Source organism: Rhinopithecus roxellana, chromosome 3 (assembly GCF_007565055.1).
Source record: "Rhinopithecus roxellana isolate Shanxi Qingling chromosome 3, ASM756505v1, whole genome shotgun sequence".
NCBI classification, from domain to species: domain Eukaryota; kingdom Metazoa; phylum Chordata; class Mammalia; order Primates; family Cercopithecidae; genus Rhinopithecus; species Rhinopithecus roxellana.
In genome coordinates, this window is record NC_044551.1 from 30,521,317 (window position 1) to 30,537,043 (window position 15,727).

The 15,727-nt window shown below is 39.5% G+C and overlaps 1 pseudogene; it reads left to right on the forward strand.

Moving 5' to 3' along the window:
- Positions 1-815: 815 nt before the first annotated feature.
- Positions 816-15,727, forward strand: part of LOC104663141 — a 106,082-nt pseudogene continuing 91,170 nt past the window's right edge.

Consider the following 15,727-nt stretch of genomic DNA (forward strand, 5'->3'; position numbering starts at 1 on the left):
ATATACACACATACACACACACACACACACATATATATATACACATACACACCACAGTTTATCCGTATTTGGGTTGGTCCCACAGTTTTGCAAATGTGAATTGTGCTGCTATAAACGTGTATGCAAGTATCTTTTTTGTATAATGACTTCTTTTTCTCTGGGTAGATACTCAGTAGCGGGATTGCTGGATAGAACGGCAGTTCTACTTTTAGCTCTTTAAGGAATCTCCACACTGTTTTCCATACAGGTTGTGCTAGTGTACATTCCCACCAGTGGTTTAGATGTGTTCCCTGCTCACCGCATCTAGGCCAACAAAAGATGGCAATTTTATAACTAGGTAGAAGACGTAAGGCAAGCTCTTCAGCATCATCCTATGCTTATTTTGTATTCTGTGGATATCAGTGTACCTTATTTGTCCTTCTTGTTAACCTTTAAATTATAGTTAAGAGGAGAAACGTTTCAATCTCTTCTCTCCTCTGCCTCTCTCCTCATCTCTCCTCTTTCTCTGCCCCTCTGTCCCTATCCATCTATCTTTCTCTCTTTTCCTTAACCCCATATCCTTAGAAAACCCACCTATTTACTCCACAGAATCACCAACAAGGTGCTGCCACTTATAAAGGGATCTACTAACTGCTTATTCTATAGGTGAGCACATATCTATTTCTATAAGAGACTTTATAAACTAAGGTGCTATCAATTCTTTGCTCCATTTTTAGGATGCTGCTGTCCTGTGGCGGGCCTTCTTAGGCACGCTACATCTCACAGGTTAATTAACAATGCATGCAAATGCCTTATGACATCTGGCTAATAACGCCATGATCCTTTTATTAACTCGGGACACAAGATATTCCAGCGTAACAATTGGCTATGGCTATGAATTGACCACAGATTTAGAGCTATTGGTTTGTCTTTAGTGTCTTGATATTCTTGAAATTCTTGGTTATTCAAGTAAATTCTTTAGTGGTGATTTGTGAGATTTTGGTCCACCCAGCACCCGAGCAGTAGACACTACACCCAATTTGTAGACTTTTATCTGAAATTCTTGTGTATTCCAGATTGGAACCTTAAGTATTCTCAGGAAGTAACGTTTCTTTCGTTGTTTGTATTTTTGTTGTTTTTCTGGGACCCAATACTTGTAGATATCTGCTCAGGGTTATTCTCCAGTAACACTGATGATAGTTTGAGATGTACCTTTAATATAGATGCAAGACGGGGATCTTCATAAAGAAATCACTTATTAGTGTCAAGAAGAAACAGCAGGAAATGTGTGCATTTTCTTCAAAACCCATAGGGAAAAATTGTATTTATCTCTGAATAATCTCTGGTTTTGAAAAGTGGGATTCTACAGCTAATGTGGGATTCTGAACACCACTTTCTCATTTGCTACATTTCTACTGTGCATCGAATGACATTCTCAGTGCTGGAAATACAGACATCCATAAGGTTCAGTTGTTCCCCAACCATCTCACAATGGAGGCAGGAGAGTCAGAGCAGCAAATGCATAATTAAAACAAATATGAAATGTACCATGCCTGAATCAACTTAGACTGAGGAAGTTGGGGAAGGCTTCCTCGAAGAAGTGAGGTATGAGATAGACTTGGCCCATTACGGGCTTGGCAGTGTTCATTGACTGAATGCATGAGCACATGAAGGGCCCACACAGAACAGATTTTCATCAGCTAGAAAAGTGGAACCAACGACAGCAGACAGAGGAACTAGCGTGTCCCAATGCATCAGAAGAGAACATGTCTTTTCTAAACTGGAGCATCAGCGCATCCTTTTCAAATCATTTTTCCTGCTGTTTTTGAATTGGAATGTGCAATCCTGGAGCTTATGGGCTTCAAAGTAAATCATACGGCAACTGTGAAGGCAGAGTGCCTTTCTCATTGCTTATGTCACAGGCTTTGGAGGGTCTCCCTGGGAGTGCATTGAGAGGAAGAAGAGGGAAGGCCATTAGGTGAGGCAAGGATGACTTCCTGCAGCCAGTGCTCAGGGCTAATGAGGTCAGGGCAGTGGGTTCCTCCACCAGCAAATCTATTACCTGGCTCTGCGTGGGCCTCGAAAGGCAGCCCTTACGCCCACCTGCTGCCCTGCAAGCCTGTCAACACGGAAGGTGATAAGGACCAGGGAGGGCAGGGCCTTTGCTGTTGCCAATGACGGCGGCAAAGAAAAGAAGTCCTGCTATGACACCATTGTTCAGAGACAGGACAATTTTTCCATCCCATTAGTACCTATTCATCAGGCACTCACTCATTTATGGAATATTTACCTACATCCTGGAGGTAAAAGAGTTCAGGTCTCTGCATTCTCATGGGGAAGCCAGGGGAGGGAACAGATTATCACCACAAAGTGTGCTAAGAGCTGCAAAATGCACAAGGGCTATGAGGCCAGGCTCTGCCCACGATGTGAAAGCTGGATAAACTCCACGGAGAAGGTGCTATACAAGTGATAGCGGAGTTAAAAAGAAATGACTTAAGCAGCCAGTTAGGGTAAGGGAGTCCTTGGTAGGGTCTTCCTTTCAATTAAAAGCAGTCCCCAAATCATTTTCTTTTCTAACAAAGAGCAGCCTGTAAAATTCAGCTGCAGACATAGAAAGGCAAGTTAGAAGTTTTCACGGGTGAATCCTAGCAGCTATGCCAACAGGAAAGGGGCTACCTGGGAAGTAGGCATGTCCAACATGGCGGCTCCATCTTCCCGCCTCCTTGCCAACCACGTGTGCAGTCGGGAGCAGACAACAGGGCGCCCGGCAGGCAAACACCGCATTTGCATAATAAGATTAGGGCAGGTGTCTAGCGTCCTCGTTCGCTATGTAAACATCACACCTGGTCCAAATAATCTGTGGCACTGTGTAAATCAGACATCGCCTCCTCAAGCCTGTTTATAAAATCCGGTGCACTCTGCTGCGGGCAGGGAGTCCCACTCGGGCCCCTCTCTCCTGCAAGAGAGAGAGCGCTATTCTCTTTTCTCTTTCTTTCTTCTTTTCTTTATTTTTTTTCCTCTCTCTCTTTTTTTTTTTTTTTTTTTTTTAGATGGAGTTTCGCTCTTGTTGCCCAGGCTGGAGTGCAGTGGTGCTATCTCACTGCAAGCTCTGCCACCCAGGTTCAAGTGATTCTCCTGCCTCAGCCTCCTGAGTAGCTGGGATTACTGGTTCCAGCCACCAGTGGCCTGGTTAACTTTTTGTATTTTTAGTAGAGATGTGGTTTCATCATGTTGGCCAGGCTGGTGTTGAACTCCTGACCTCAGGTGATCCACCCCCCTCAGCCTCCCAAAGTGCAGGGATTACAGGCATGAGCCACCATGCCCAGCTTTTTCTTTCTTTTGCCTATTAAATCTCCACTCCTAAACCCACTTCTCGTATGTCTATGCACTCAATTTCCTTGGTGTGAGACAACGAGCACTGGGTATTTACCCCAGACAACGACACCACTTCACCAGGTAAAAAGTGAACCACTGTTATGAGTTCACAGTTATGAGTTCACAGTTGAGAATGGAGTTTCTGTTTGTGTGTGTTTTCTGCTAACAAAAGGTGAAATTTAAAAAAATAAAATAAAACCTGCCTACATTTTAGTCTGTGGCTTTTGATGTCAAGTCTGAGCCATGAGAGAGCCAAAAACATTTTTTTTTTAAATGAGGATTTCATGTGAGGATGATGAAGGCAGAGATAAAAGGTACATTTTGAAAATAGGTAGCAGGAGAATTTGACATTTCACTAATAGGGTAGAGTAGTATGCATTCTGCATGCATGCTTTTGCTTTCAGTTAGTTCAACTTTTATTCAGCAGGGGCCTGGGTGATCAGCAACAAGGAGCTGATTTTAAAATAAAGGTTATGAAAAATGGTAATGCTCTGGAGATGCTTCACATGGATTTCCAAAGCCAAGAGACTGTCAGCTGTAGCCATGAATTCAGTTTCAGGGTTCTGGGGACAAGCTTGCTTATTTTTTTTTTTCCAAGTAAAACTGGGAGTAGCTTTTTAAATATTTTCTCAGCAGAAGTGGTTCAAGTCACTGGTAAGATCTTATTTGCCCACCAAGTCCTGGTGACCAGCTAAAAAAAATGTGAAAAACAGATTAAAGACAGCTCTGGTTTCTCTGTTTCTGGAGTCTCAGAAAAGTAGGATCAGTTTTCTTGCCAACTAAATCAAAAAGGTATCTGAGCTAACTTACTCAAATGTTTTAAAACGTGTCCCAAACTAAAACTTAACAGCTTGCTCCCTTCATCAGCACTTGCTCTTGTCTTGCTTAGTTGGTGCAAGTGCCTACTTGCCCAGCCGAGAGACCACTGAGTTACATGTGGCCTCATCAGACACATTCTGTAACCAAGTCCAGGTGAAGTCCACTCTGTATGCTTCCAGGACATCTACCCACTCTTCAGAAGAAATTACTGCAGCTACCTAAGATTCACGAGCTTTAGTTTTTCTCCTCTAAGCCATTTTTCACACTGCTTTATCACAAGGGTCCTTTGTAAAAACCATCCTGACCTTGAAGATTGCATCAGTTCACCTTTGTCTAGGGTAAATAGTCAAAGATCCTCGTCACAGCATATGAGACCTTTCCCAGTTTGGCAGCAGCCCACCTCTCTAGCTTTATCTTTTACATCCCTCCCCCAACTCTTGCATTGTTTGCTGTAGTTAAAGGAACTTGCTTCTTTCTCCTCTGTCACATCTCTGGTTCTCAACACACATTGCTTTTTATAAGTAGAATGCTTTCTCCATGCTTTCTCCATCCTTCTTTTCCTACAATGCATGCCCCACACTCAGGGACAGGACTGGGGCAAGACAAGGGAGGCACCTACTACAAAATGGAAGTAGGTCCTCATTGCCAAGGTCATGAAAATGCCACAGAGCAAATACTTCCTTTATTTGGTACCCCTAGACCCTCAATTGGCTCACTCTAATCCTAGCCCCATTCATCCCTTTCATTTCTCAATCCAGCTTTGTGCTTCCTTCTGAGGACTCTGTTTCTATGATTTAAGGCAGAGATAGTAATATCTTCTCTTTCAGCTTTCTAAGCTATCTGAGAAAATAATTTTCTCAGATGTATTCCAATCATATTCTGTGTACAAATGATATGGTTTGGTTGTGTCCCCACCCAAATCTCATCTTGAATTGTAATAATCCCTAAAAGGCAGAGCCAGGCAGAGATAATTGAATCATGGAGGGGGGGTAATTTCCCCCATACTGTTCTTGAGTTAGTGAATAAATCTCATGAGATCTGATGGTTTTATAAAGAGGAGATCCCCTGTACAAGCTCTCTTGCCTGCTGCCATTTAAGACGTGACTTTGCTCCTCGTTTGCCTTCCACTATAATTGTGGGGCTTCCCCAGCCATGTGGAATTGCGAGTCAACTAAGCCTCTTTCCTTTATAAATTACCCAGTCTTGGGTATACCTTTATTACAGACTAATGTGAGAACAGACTAATAAAATAACTGTGTTCTAATATATAACCTGTTCAATGCATCAGACATTTATGGAGAATGTACCATGTTTTATGAATAAATACAGAGTATTGTAGCCGTTTTGATTTTACTTGCAAAACCTCCCAAGACAGTTTTCTTGAATTGAGTGCAGAGCCAGTTCTGGTCAATATATCATATCTGCACTGGTGTACATGGATTAATCAGCTGGCATTCTACTCATTCTCTGTATCTGTGACAGGAAATACTTGTAGACACCATTGGTGTCTGTCCATTTCACAAAAATCTGAGATTCATGGAAGATCCTAAGACATAAACCAGCTAATTTTGCAAGTTTCTAAAAACACATTATTTCATTCCAAAGAGTAAGGAGATATGAGAAAATCAATTATTTGGGTGATGATTTATCAAGATTAGGAGATAATTTCCCTTTTTAGTCATGCACATTATTAATTGTGTCAAATTCCCTTAAACATCAGCGATGAACAGAGATCTACTTGAAATCTATCCTGCTTTAGTTTCTGTGTATATCAATAGTCAGTGTTTCCACAATGTGAGAAGGAGGTGGTCAATATTCTTATACATAGACCCACAGTGATACAGATTGCATAAATAGTCTGGGAAAAAGATAAAGAATCCTTCTAAGGAGAACAGCCAAGGGGAACTTCTGTTGGTTGACAGCACACCCTCTGGGCCCTACTAATATGTCACGTGGAAATTAGAGGGCACAACGTTTTCATGAACAATATCCATCAATTATAGAGGATTGAAGCCAACCCTTTATATTATTTCTGGTGTATGTGTTTGCAGAGATTTCTTATGGTTGAAGGACGTGGGTCAGGAATTAGAAACAAACTCATTCAATAGATGTATCTTACTTCAATTGATATTATTGATTATTTGGAAAATCATTTGTTAATTGTGTTCATCCTGTCTCTTTTGGCTGTGAAGAATAGAAACCAACAAATGGTGATTTCCCTTTTTTGATTGCCCAAATAACTGAAAAGACAGACTGTGTATGGCTTCAGGCTTGGATCCAGTGGCTAAAATGATGCCATCAGGTATGTTCACGTTTTCCAATTCTGTTTTTTTCTGTGTTGTCTTCATTATCAAACAGGCAAAGGCAACCAGCAGATTTAGGTTTACATCATACTAGCTTGGAAACATGTGAGAAAATTGCTTCTTTTTCTCAATATTCCAGCAAAAATATTTGCTATAATTCACATTAGTACACTTTCATTCATATACTTGTTTCTTATTCAGTCACTATAGATAGGGAGAGACTGTGCTCTAAATACCCAGATCTGGGTTACATGCCCAGTTTTGAAGCGAGGAGTGGGACCTGACCCAGAAATACACTGTTATGAACAGAGAATGTGAGATAATAGTTTCTTAACTGGTTTCCTATAATGATGAAAATATTTGCTAACGCCATTTGGTTCACTTTTTCCAAGATAGTGTGTTCATTCATTTGTTGACTAATTCATGCAACCTTCTTTTATTCAGTCTGACATTCTTTGCTTTTTCATCTGAGTGTTTATTTATATTTAATGTACTTACTGATATATGGTGGTATTTAGGCCCACCATTTTACGAATTATTTCATATCTGTTCCATTTGTTTTTTGTTCCTCTGTTCATTCTTTCTGCATTCTTTTGAATTAATCAAATATTTTTAAGATTCAATTTTAATTCATTCATTAGACTTTTAATATATTATTTTCCATATTAAATTTTTGGTGGTTGTTCTAAGGATTATAATATGTCTCATTTTTGTTATCTACTTAGATTTAATATTGTGCCACTGTGGAGGAAAAGTTAAATATTAAATTTGAACTCAATTGAACATGGACACAAACAGTGGTCACCAAGTCCCGGAACAGGTTTTGTGAGCCCCTTGAGGCATTCATCCAGCACTGTTTCAAAGAAATCTCTTTTTCAACCTATTCTGATACATTAGTTATTGAAAAACAATAGAAAATTGCAAAAGCAAGTTGACCTTTTTGTGGTTCCTTGAGGTCAGTCGCAAAGGGCCCTCGTGACTGGGCCTTACACCAAACAACTCATTACAAAAGGAGCGAAGGCCCCAGACCCCACCAAAGTTTCATGAGACCTCTCCTCATCTGTGCACGGACGGGTGGCCGACTACTGGAGCCCAGGCTATAGCTTCCCGATGATGAATCCTCCATAGTCTGGTGAGTGTATATGTGTATACATACGTGTGTGTGTGTGTGTGTGTATATGTGTGTGTGTGTGTGTGTATGTATGTGTGTGTGTATATATTTATGTGTGTGTGTGTGTATATGTGTGTGTATATATATATATACATCTTTTACCTTCTCCCCTACCCATTACAATTTGTTTGTTATATCATTTGCTTATTATATGACTTGCTTTTTATATTTGCATTGCCATTTACATGGGATAAAGGTTGTTTACCCATAAAGGTATTGTGTGTGTGTCTTTTATTCTCCCCTTGTGCATTTCCCACACAGAACAGCCACTTTATATGAAATGTAAGAATCATGCAACAGTACAGTATAACTTAATTTACTCCTTTCCTTTATTTCTGTATTTTTGTTGTCAAATATTTTATATCTGCATACTTTATAAACCCAGAAGAGTGTTAACATTTTTGCACTACATTGCCATGTGCCTTTAAAGAATTTTTAAAAAGACCAGGTGCAGTGGCTCACACCTGTAATCCTAGCACTTTGGGAGGCTGAGGCGGGTGGATCATGAGGTCAGGAGATCGAGACCATCCTGGCTAACACAGTGAAACCCTGTCTCTACTAAAAATACAAAAAACTAGCTGGGCGTGATGGCGGGCACCTGTAGTCCCAGCTACTCGGGTGGCTGAGGCAGGAGAACGGTGTGAACCCGGGAGGCGGAGCTTGTAGCGAGCTGATATTGCACCACTGCACTCCAGCCTGGGTGACAGAGTGAGACTCTGTCAAAAAAAATAAGAAAGGAATAATGAAAGAATTTTTTTGAAAAAGATTGACTTCTCTATTTACCCATATACACTCAATTCTTACTATTCACAGGAACATTCTATAAAGTCATTGTGAAAACTGAATTAGCAAATACTAAACAGTTGGTTCTAGAGGAAATACAGGGTTAGGTTCCTATGAGACTCTGGTGACAAAATCTTCATCAACTGATCAGTACTTAATTTTGTTTTATGTGTGTTTGTTATTTATAGACATCTCAGTTATGTTGGTTCATTCCCAGTGATCCCATGACCAACAAGTCACACCTGAATGAAGCTTACCTAACACATATATTTTCTCCATAAGGCACATCACAGCCATCTGCCCTCACAGAAAGCCCTTTTGTGTTTTATTTGGGGACAATTTAAACAGCAGAATTACCAAAGGAAGCACAAAAGTGTAAAAACTACGGTGCTAAATAGAACACAAAGGGGTCACTTTTGTATAGCATGAAAGTTGACAGAAGTAGGCAGAGTGTTGCCTTGTTCAGCCTCAGTTGGGAACATGGACATGAAACAACTCAAATATTTTGAGTTGCACATATGCGAAAATGCCTACAAAAGCACCACAAGTGTCGATTTTGAAGTTACAAGTAAACTTTGGTGAGCAGACAAATTCACAAATATGGAATCTACAAATGATGAGAATTGACTGTATAGTTATCCCTTGGTATCTCTGGGGAACCGGTTTCAGTATCCCCCTTGGATACCAAAATCTAGACACCAAGTCTCTTATATGAAGTAGCATAGCATAAAATATGCATATAACATACACACATACTCTCATATACTTGAAGATATTTCTAGATTACTTATAATACCTGATACCATATAAATACTAAGTAAATGGTTGTGACACTATATTTTATTGTTATTTTTAACTTTTTAAAAATATTTTTGATCCATGGTTATTCAAATTCATGTCTTCAGAGCCTGCGGATACGAAGGGTGCAACTGTATTTACTATTTCTGGCGCTTTTCATTTCTTTCTGTAGATCTGAGTTCCTACCTGGTTTCATTTACTTTCAACACAAATAAATTTCTTTAGCATTTTATTTAATTCAGGTGTGCTGGCAATGACTTTTTTCAAATTTTATTAATCTGGAGTGTCTTTGTTTTGTTTTCATATGTGAAGGATAGTTTTGCTAGATGTAGAATTCTAGGTAGACAATTTCTTTGTCTCCTTAATTGTTCCAAAAGAGAAGTCAGTCATAAACAGTATCACTATTCCCCTGTGCTATATATTGTATCATTTATCTCCAGTTGCATTCAAGACAGTTTCTTTAGCTTTGGTTTCCAGCAGTGCAACTATGAGAATATACTTATGATTTTCTTTGAATTTATCCTGTTTGAGGCTATCTGAGTTTTTTTTGGATATGTAAGCTGACATTTTTTACCAAATTTTGTGAAGTTCACAGTTGCTTCTTTAAACATTTTTTTTCTGGATTATTTTTTATTTTTTTGACGGAGTCTCGCTCTATCGCCCAGGCTGGAGTGCAGTGGCATGATCTCGGCTCACTACAAACTCTGCCTCCCAGGTTCATGCCATTCTCCTGCCTCAGCCTCCTGAGTAGCTGGGACTACCGGTGCGTGCCACCACACTGCTGGATCTTTATCTCTACTCTCTGCTGCTGAGACTCCAATTATACGTATATTAAAGTATTTGATATTGTCTCATATGTTTCTGAAAATATATTCAATTTTCTTTCATCTTTTGTTCTCTTTCAAGTTCACAGTGACTTTCTTTTATTGTATCTAATCTGCTGTTCAGCCCATCAAATGACATTTTTATTTTAAACATTATTTTATTTTAAACATTTTTAAGTTCCAGGATTTAAATTCGACTTTTTAATAGTTTTTATTCTCTATTGATATTCCTTTTCTGTTTACTAATGATAATCCTGCTTTACTTTACATCCTTGATCATACATTCACTTCCTGCTTAAAAGTCCTTACTTTTTAATTACAATATTGAAGCTGTCTTTGGTCTTTATCCATTGACTGATTTTATTTTGACTACAGATCACATTTAACTGTTCTTTCCATGTCCAATAATTGTTTATTGTGTACTGAACATTGTGGATGTTATGCTGCAGAAACACAAGATACTATTATCCTCCTTGGGTGAGTAGTTTCTTGCTCTAGTGAGTGATTTAGTTGCTGGATAACTATCTTCACCATGTGGATGCTTTTTTAAATTCTTTATTAATGTGGGTCTATTTCCATTCTTCTTTTAGTCTTAGGCTAAATCCTTATTTCTGGGAAACAATCTTTGCAAATAAGGATAGCTCTCTTTAAAATAAATGAAAAGTCCAAAGTACTTATCAAAACCCTGTAACTTGATAGGATTCGAACTCCAAATTCTATTTCTCCTTAAGTAAGTCACAACTAAGATCTCTGCTCAAGTCTTTCAACTTTCCAACTATTGAACTTTGCTGAATATCTTGGTATCTCCCTCTGCACATGCATAATTCAAATGTCACTCAAGGACTTAAGGGAAATTTATATGCAGATTTGGGAATTTTCCTTTCTGTGGCTCCCACATTTTTTGCATCATCTTCTAAAATTACCAGCAGTCTGGAATACTCAAATTCTGACACTTCAGACCAACAAGGCCATGTATTTCTTGGCCTGAGTTCTAGGCAATCTGCAGTAAGCATACTGGGGAAGCCTTCAAGGGAAAAGCTATATAAGCATAGATCTCACCTTGTAGAGTTTCTTTCATTCAAGGGTTGAATTAATTCCAACTTCTGCATGCCTTGTGATTGCTCTCCAGTGCCATCAGAAGGGTTGATCTTTGTTCTGAGGGATTTTTTGGTCTCAACTTTTTCATTGTTATCTGCATGCAGTTTAATTAAATATAAGCTGCTTCGCAAGTTTATTGATTGAATTGAAAGTCTCATTCATTCTGTCTTTAATTGATTTATCTAACAAGTGACTTCCAATCTATGATTTGAACCTGTCAGTGGTGAAAAACAAATCTCTATAGATGGGTTTCCTGGCAGGAAAACACATTAAGTAGAAAATAATGAGAGCGAAAACAAAGATGTCCTCTTAATGAAGTAGGCAAAGGTTAGATAGTATATGAGCAGTTGTTCTCAGGAAGAGTCAAATAATTCTGCATGACTCTGGAGTGACCAGTGAGTTCTTGTGAGGTTTAAGTTTGATGAACATCTGTAAATTTGTTTGTTGTTTTATTTTGTTTTTATGCTGTAATGTAGAAAAAATAGAGATTTAGAATAACAAAATCAAGCATAGTTTAGTGATCTAATTTTCTCTGAAATTCTTTTTATTGCTTATGGTTTCCCATTTTTTTTCAATTTCAAATAATAATTTGGAGATTTGCATATATCCGTCAAGGTAGGCTAGGCAACAGCAAGACAAAGACATGAACATGAATTGACTCAAGGAAATAGAAATTTATTTCTTATTCACCTAACAGTCTAGTGCAGTTCCAGGGCAGCTGGGAAAAGGGGCCCTTTGTTCCACATGGTCACTCAGGTACCCAGGTTGACACATCTCTGCCACCTTCATTATTTACCACCCAGTGCCACACTGGGTGTTTGCCCATTTTTGCATTACTATGAAGGAATACCTGAGACTCAGTAATTTATAGAAAAAAAGAAGAAGAAGAGTTGGCTCACAGTTCTGCAGACTGTACAGGAAGCACGGTTCCAGCATCTGCTTCTGGTGAGGGCCTCAGGAAGCTTACAATTACGGTTGAAGGTGAAGGAGAGCCACAGTTGTCACATGGCAAGAGAGGGAGCAAGAGAGAGCAGGGGGAGGTCCCAGACTCTTAAACAACCAGATCTTGCATGAACTAACCGAGTGAGAACTCACTTATCTGTAAGGGCATGGTGCTAAACCATTCATGAAGAATCCTCTCCATGATCCAACCCCTGCCACCAGGCCTCATCTCCAACATTGGTAATCACATTTCAATGTGAGAGTTGGAGGGGACAGACATCCAAACCATATCACTGAGTGTTGCCATTGCAGATAGCAGAAAGGGGGAATAGAGGATGAACAAGTGCACTCATGAAAGTCTTACCTTTTCTTTTCTTTTCTTTTCTTTTTTTTTCTTTGGCATGAGCTGGGCTTGGAAGGTTCTGCTTCCAAGGCTCTTCTTGGTTCTGCTAATGTTCCGTTGACTAGAATTCAGATCTTTCTACACTAAACTTTAAAGGATATAAAAAAACATAGTCCAGCTATAAGCAGACTAAAGTGTTGGAGCAATGCCATGGATACTTTTTCATATAAATATTCTTTTCTTGAAATTAAAACATTTCTGACTTGTGCTTGAAAAGAAACTGAGTACCTGACATCAAGTTGCCATATAATCGGAGCTATCTGTCATGGTCCGGGTTCTGCCAAAAGCACACCTTGAGACAGGATTTGAGTGCATGTAGTTTGTTTGAAAGTTGATCTCAGAAAGCACTGGTAGGGAAGTGGGTGGGGGGGTGCAGGGAACGAAGCTAATGTGGATACATCCATGAGTAACTCCTAATGGCTCAGTCCCACTATAATCCCCTGGGAGATAGTGTGGGATGTAGTACTTGAGGGATAAGAAAGCTGTTGTACTTGCTCTCCAGCTCCTGTTTGTCACTGCTGAGGGATGCCCCCTGAAGTGTTAACTCTTTTGTACTCCCACCCTGCCATGTGCACAGCCTCACAGAAAGCCGTAAAGCAGAGAATTACTGATGATTGCAAGAGGAGATCATTGGCCTATACCAGAATGATGAGTGTTGGGAAGATCTGGGCAGGGCACCAAAGTATCTGTTTCTTTACCAACTAGACACTAGGTCTAAACCGACCCACCATATTTGAATGTGCACAGCAGCCATCTATCATCAAGTTGAAATGCAACAAAAGAGATTAGGCGTAAGCAGGTCTGAAAGGTAAATATGCTCTATGAGCAGGAGGCTCAGACTCCTAATATATCTAGTTCTGCTGTGGCAACTCCTCTCCTTCAATCCACATTGACAGCCTCAAAGATGGGCATTTACTGAAGAGGAAAAGGCCAGGGCCTGGCATACACGTTGTTCTGCACAGTGTGTAGTCACCAACCTGAAATGAACTGCTGCAGTGTTACAGCACCCCTGTTCAGGAGTATTTCTGAAAGATACTGATGAAAGCAAATCGTCCCAGAAGGTAAGATTTGGGGCAGTCACTGGGTTGTCCACTTTGCCTGGGCTGAGAGATCAGTGATTTGGATCAATCCCGATTTATGCACAGTTCCTAAGGATTTGACTGGATGGTCAGGAATTGAAAAATGCAAAATTGGAAGACTGACCAAAAGAGGTCTGGGAAAAGGTTTTAAATGGGCACACTGTATAAACAGTGTCTGTATTCCATGTTCATGCTCAAGCAAAGGTTATGCAAAGAATAGTGGTGTCGGTAAACTTGCAGCAGTTTCAGCCACACTGCAACAGAGACAATGGGTCTTATTTTGATTATTGATTATGTTGGAAGTGAGTTTGGACATGGTTCATTTCAAACTCAGAGTTGCTTGGCTTTAAAATGTGTTTTACTCTTTCTACCATAGACCTAGGCATGTGTGATGTTGTAGAATTCCCTTCCAACAACAAAGAGCCAAATCTGGAAATCTGGCTCCAGCAAAGTCAAAAACGTCCAGTCTTAACACCTTGCTCCCTGCTCAGAAGCTCTGTCTCCCCTGAAACTTGCTCTCTGATTCTAAGTATCTAAAAATGGCAGAGAATATGATCTATACAGTATGCAGACGTGCCTTCTCACATTTGCTCAGAACCTCCTCTCCCCAAAAAATTAAAATAAACTTGAATATTTTGATTTTACAAAGTTTTCAAACTGGAATGCAGATACCTTGAAAACCAAGTGCTGATAAAGAAAGACAGCAAAGTCGGGCAACAGCGGATAAAGCAGACTAAATGCCAATTGTCAGTAATTTAATTCTCAAAACTACTCTTCAAAGTAGCCTTTGAATTATCTTCCTCGGAATAGTACCTATGTTCTCTGAGGTTAGCTAACTTTACCAAAGTTGCACAGTTAGTAGGTGACCAAGTGACCTTACATCCAATTTCTCTCTTCTCCATTGATACGATAGTACCTTATTATCTTAAGAATCTCTTTTATGGAAGAGCTTTCTATTTTTATAATCATTTCTGCCGTTAGTATGCAATAATTCATTGCATCGTTAGTGTGCAATAATAGCAAGCTTGGTCTACGAGGCATCTTAGGTTGACTTTTCCATTGCCCGGATCTCTCTAAGCTTCAAATGCATATAAATACAGGACCTAGGACCATTAGTCACCCAAGCTCTTTTCTTGAAGGTGAAAAACATTTAGTTAAATGCCTACATGGCTAAATGACTATGAGTTCCATTAGCATTTAATAAACACATCATAAATGACCTTAAACCCTTCAAGCAGACTCAATAGGACTTTCACATTTTCATACTTTTTGTTATTAGCAAGAGAATGAGTCATCAAACTACACATTTCTCTAAAAAATACCCAGCAATTGAAATAGCATATAGCATACGAATCAACTTCCATTCTCCACAATCACTCTATACTTGTGAGGATTGACCACGTTCCATTTTGACCTAATATAAGTGTTTAATACTTCTGAAAAATTAAGTTTGTATTAATCTGAAGTCATCCATCCTGCCTCCAGCCCTTTGAACTAGTTGGACAGATTCATACCTCACAACTCCTGCCTAGGGACTGAGCTGAGCCCCCAAAGCTACAAAGCCATTCATAGCTACTGCAAGGATTGTGCCATTTTTTTTTTTTTTTTTTTTTTTTTTTTTTGCAGGTGTACGTTTCTTCAAACCTTATTAGCACACACTCCCAACTTTTTGATCTGTAGACCTGTCTTCAGCCTTGCTTCTGGCTCATGAGTGTGGTTTGTCCTTCATTTCTTCCAGCATTTGATATAAACATCCCCTAATCAACTCTGAGTTGAATCATCTCTGAGTTGGATCATCTCTCTGCTTCTCTTATTACTGATTTCCTAGTTCTGATTCCTAAAAACCATTGAAATGAAATTGAAACCTCATACGAATCAACTTGCTTGGGACTCTTAGTCACCTCAAATTTTTACAAAATTACATAAAAACATAATTGACTGAGTTGATGAATGGAGAAAAATGGAATTTGCTGATCCAGGGCCAGCCACAGATTTTGGGGGGTTGAGGCAGTTATTATCTCTCTGCAAGAGGATCCCATTTCATGTGAACAAAAGACCACACCAAAGCAAAGCATACGATCTATGTGCCGGAGCCCTGGGCCAGGCTGTGAGCTGAAAGCTAGAGCTGGGTGGGTATATTAGTCTATTTTCAT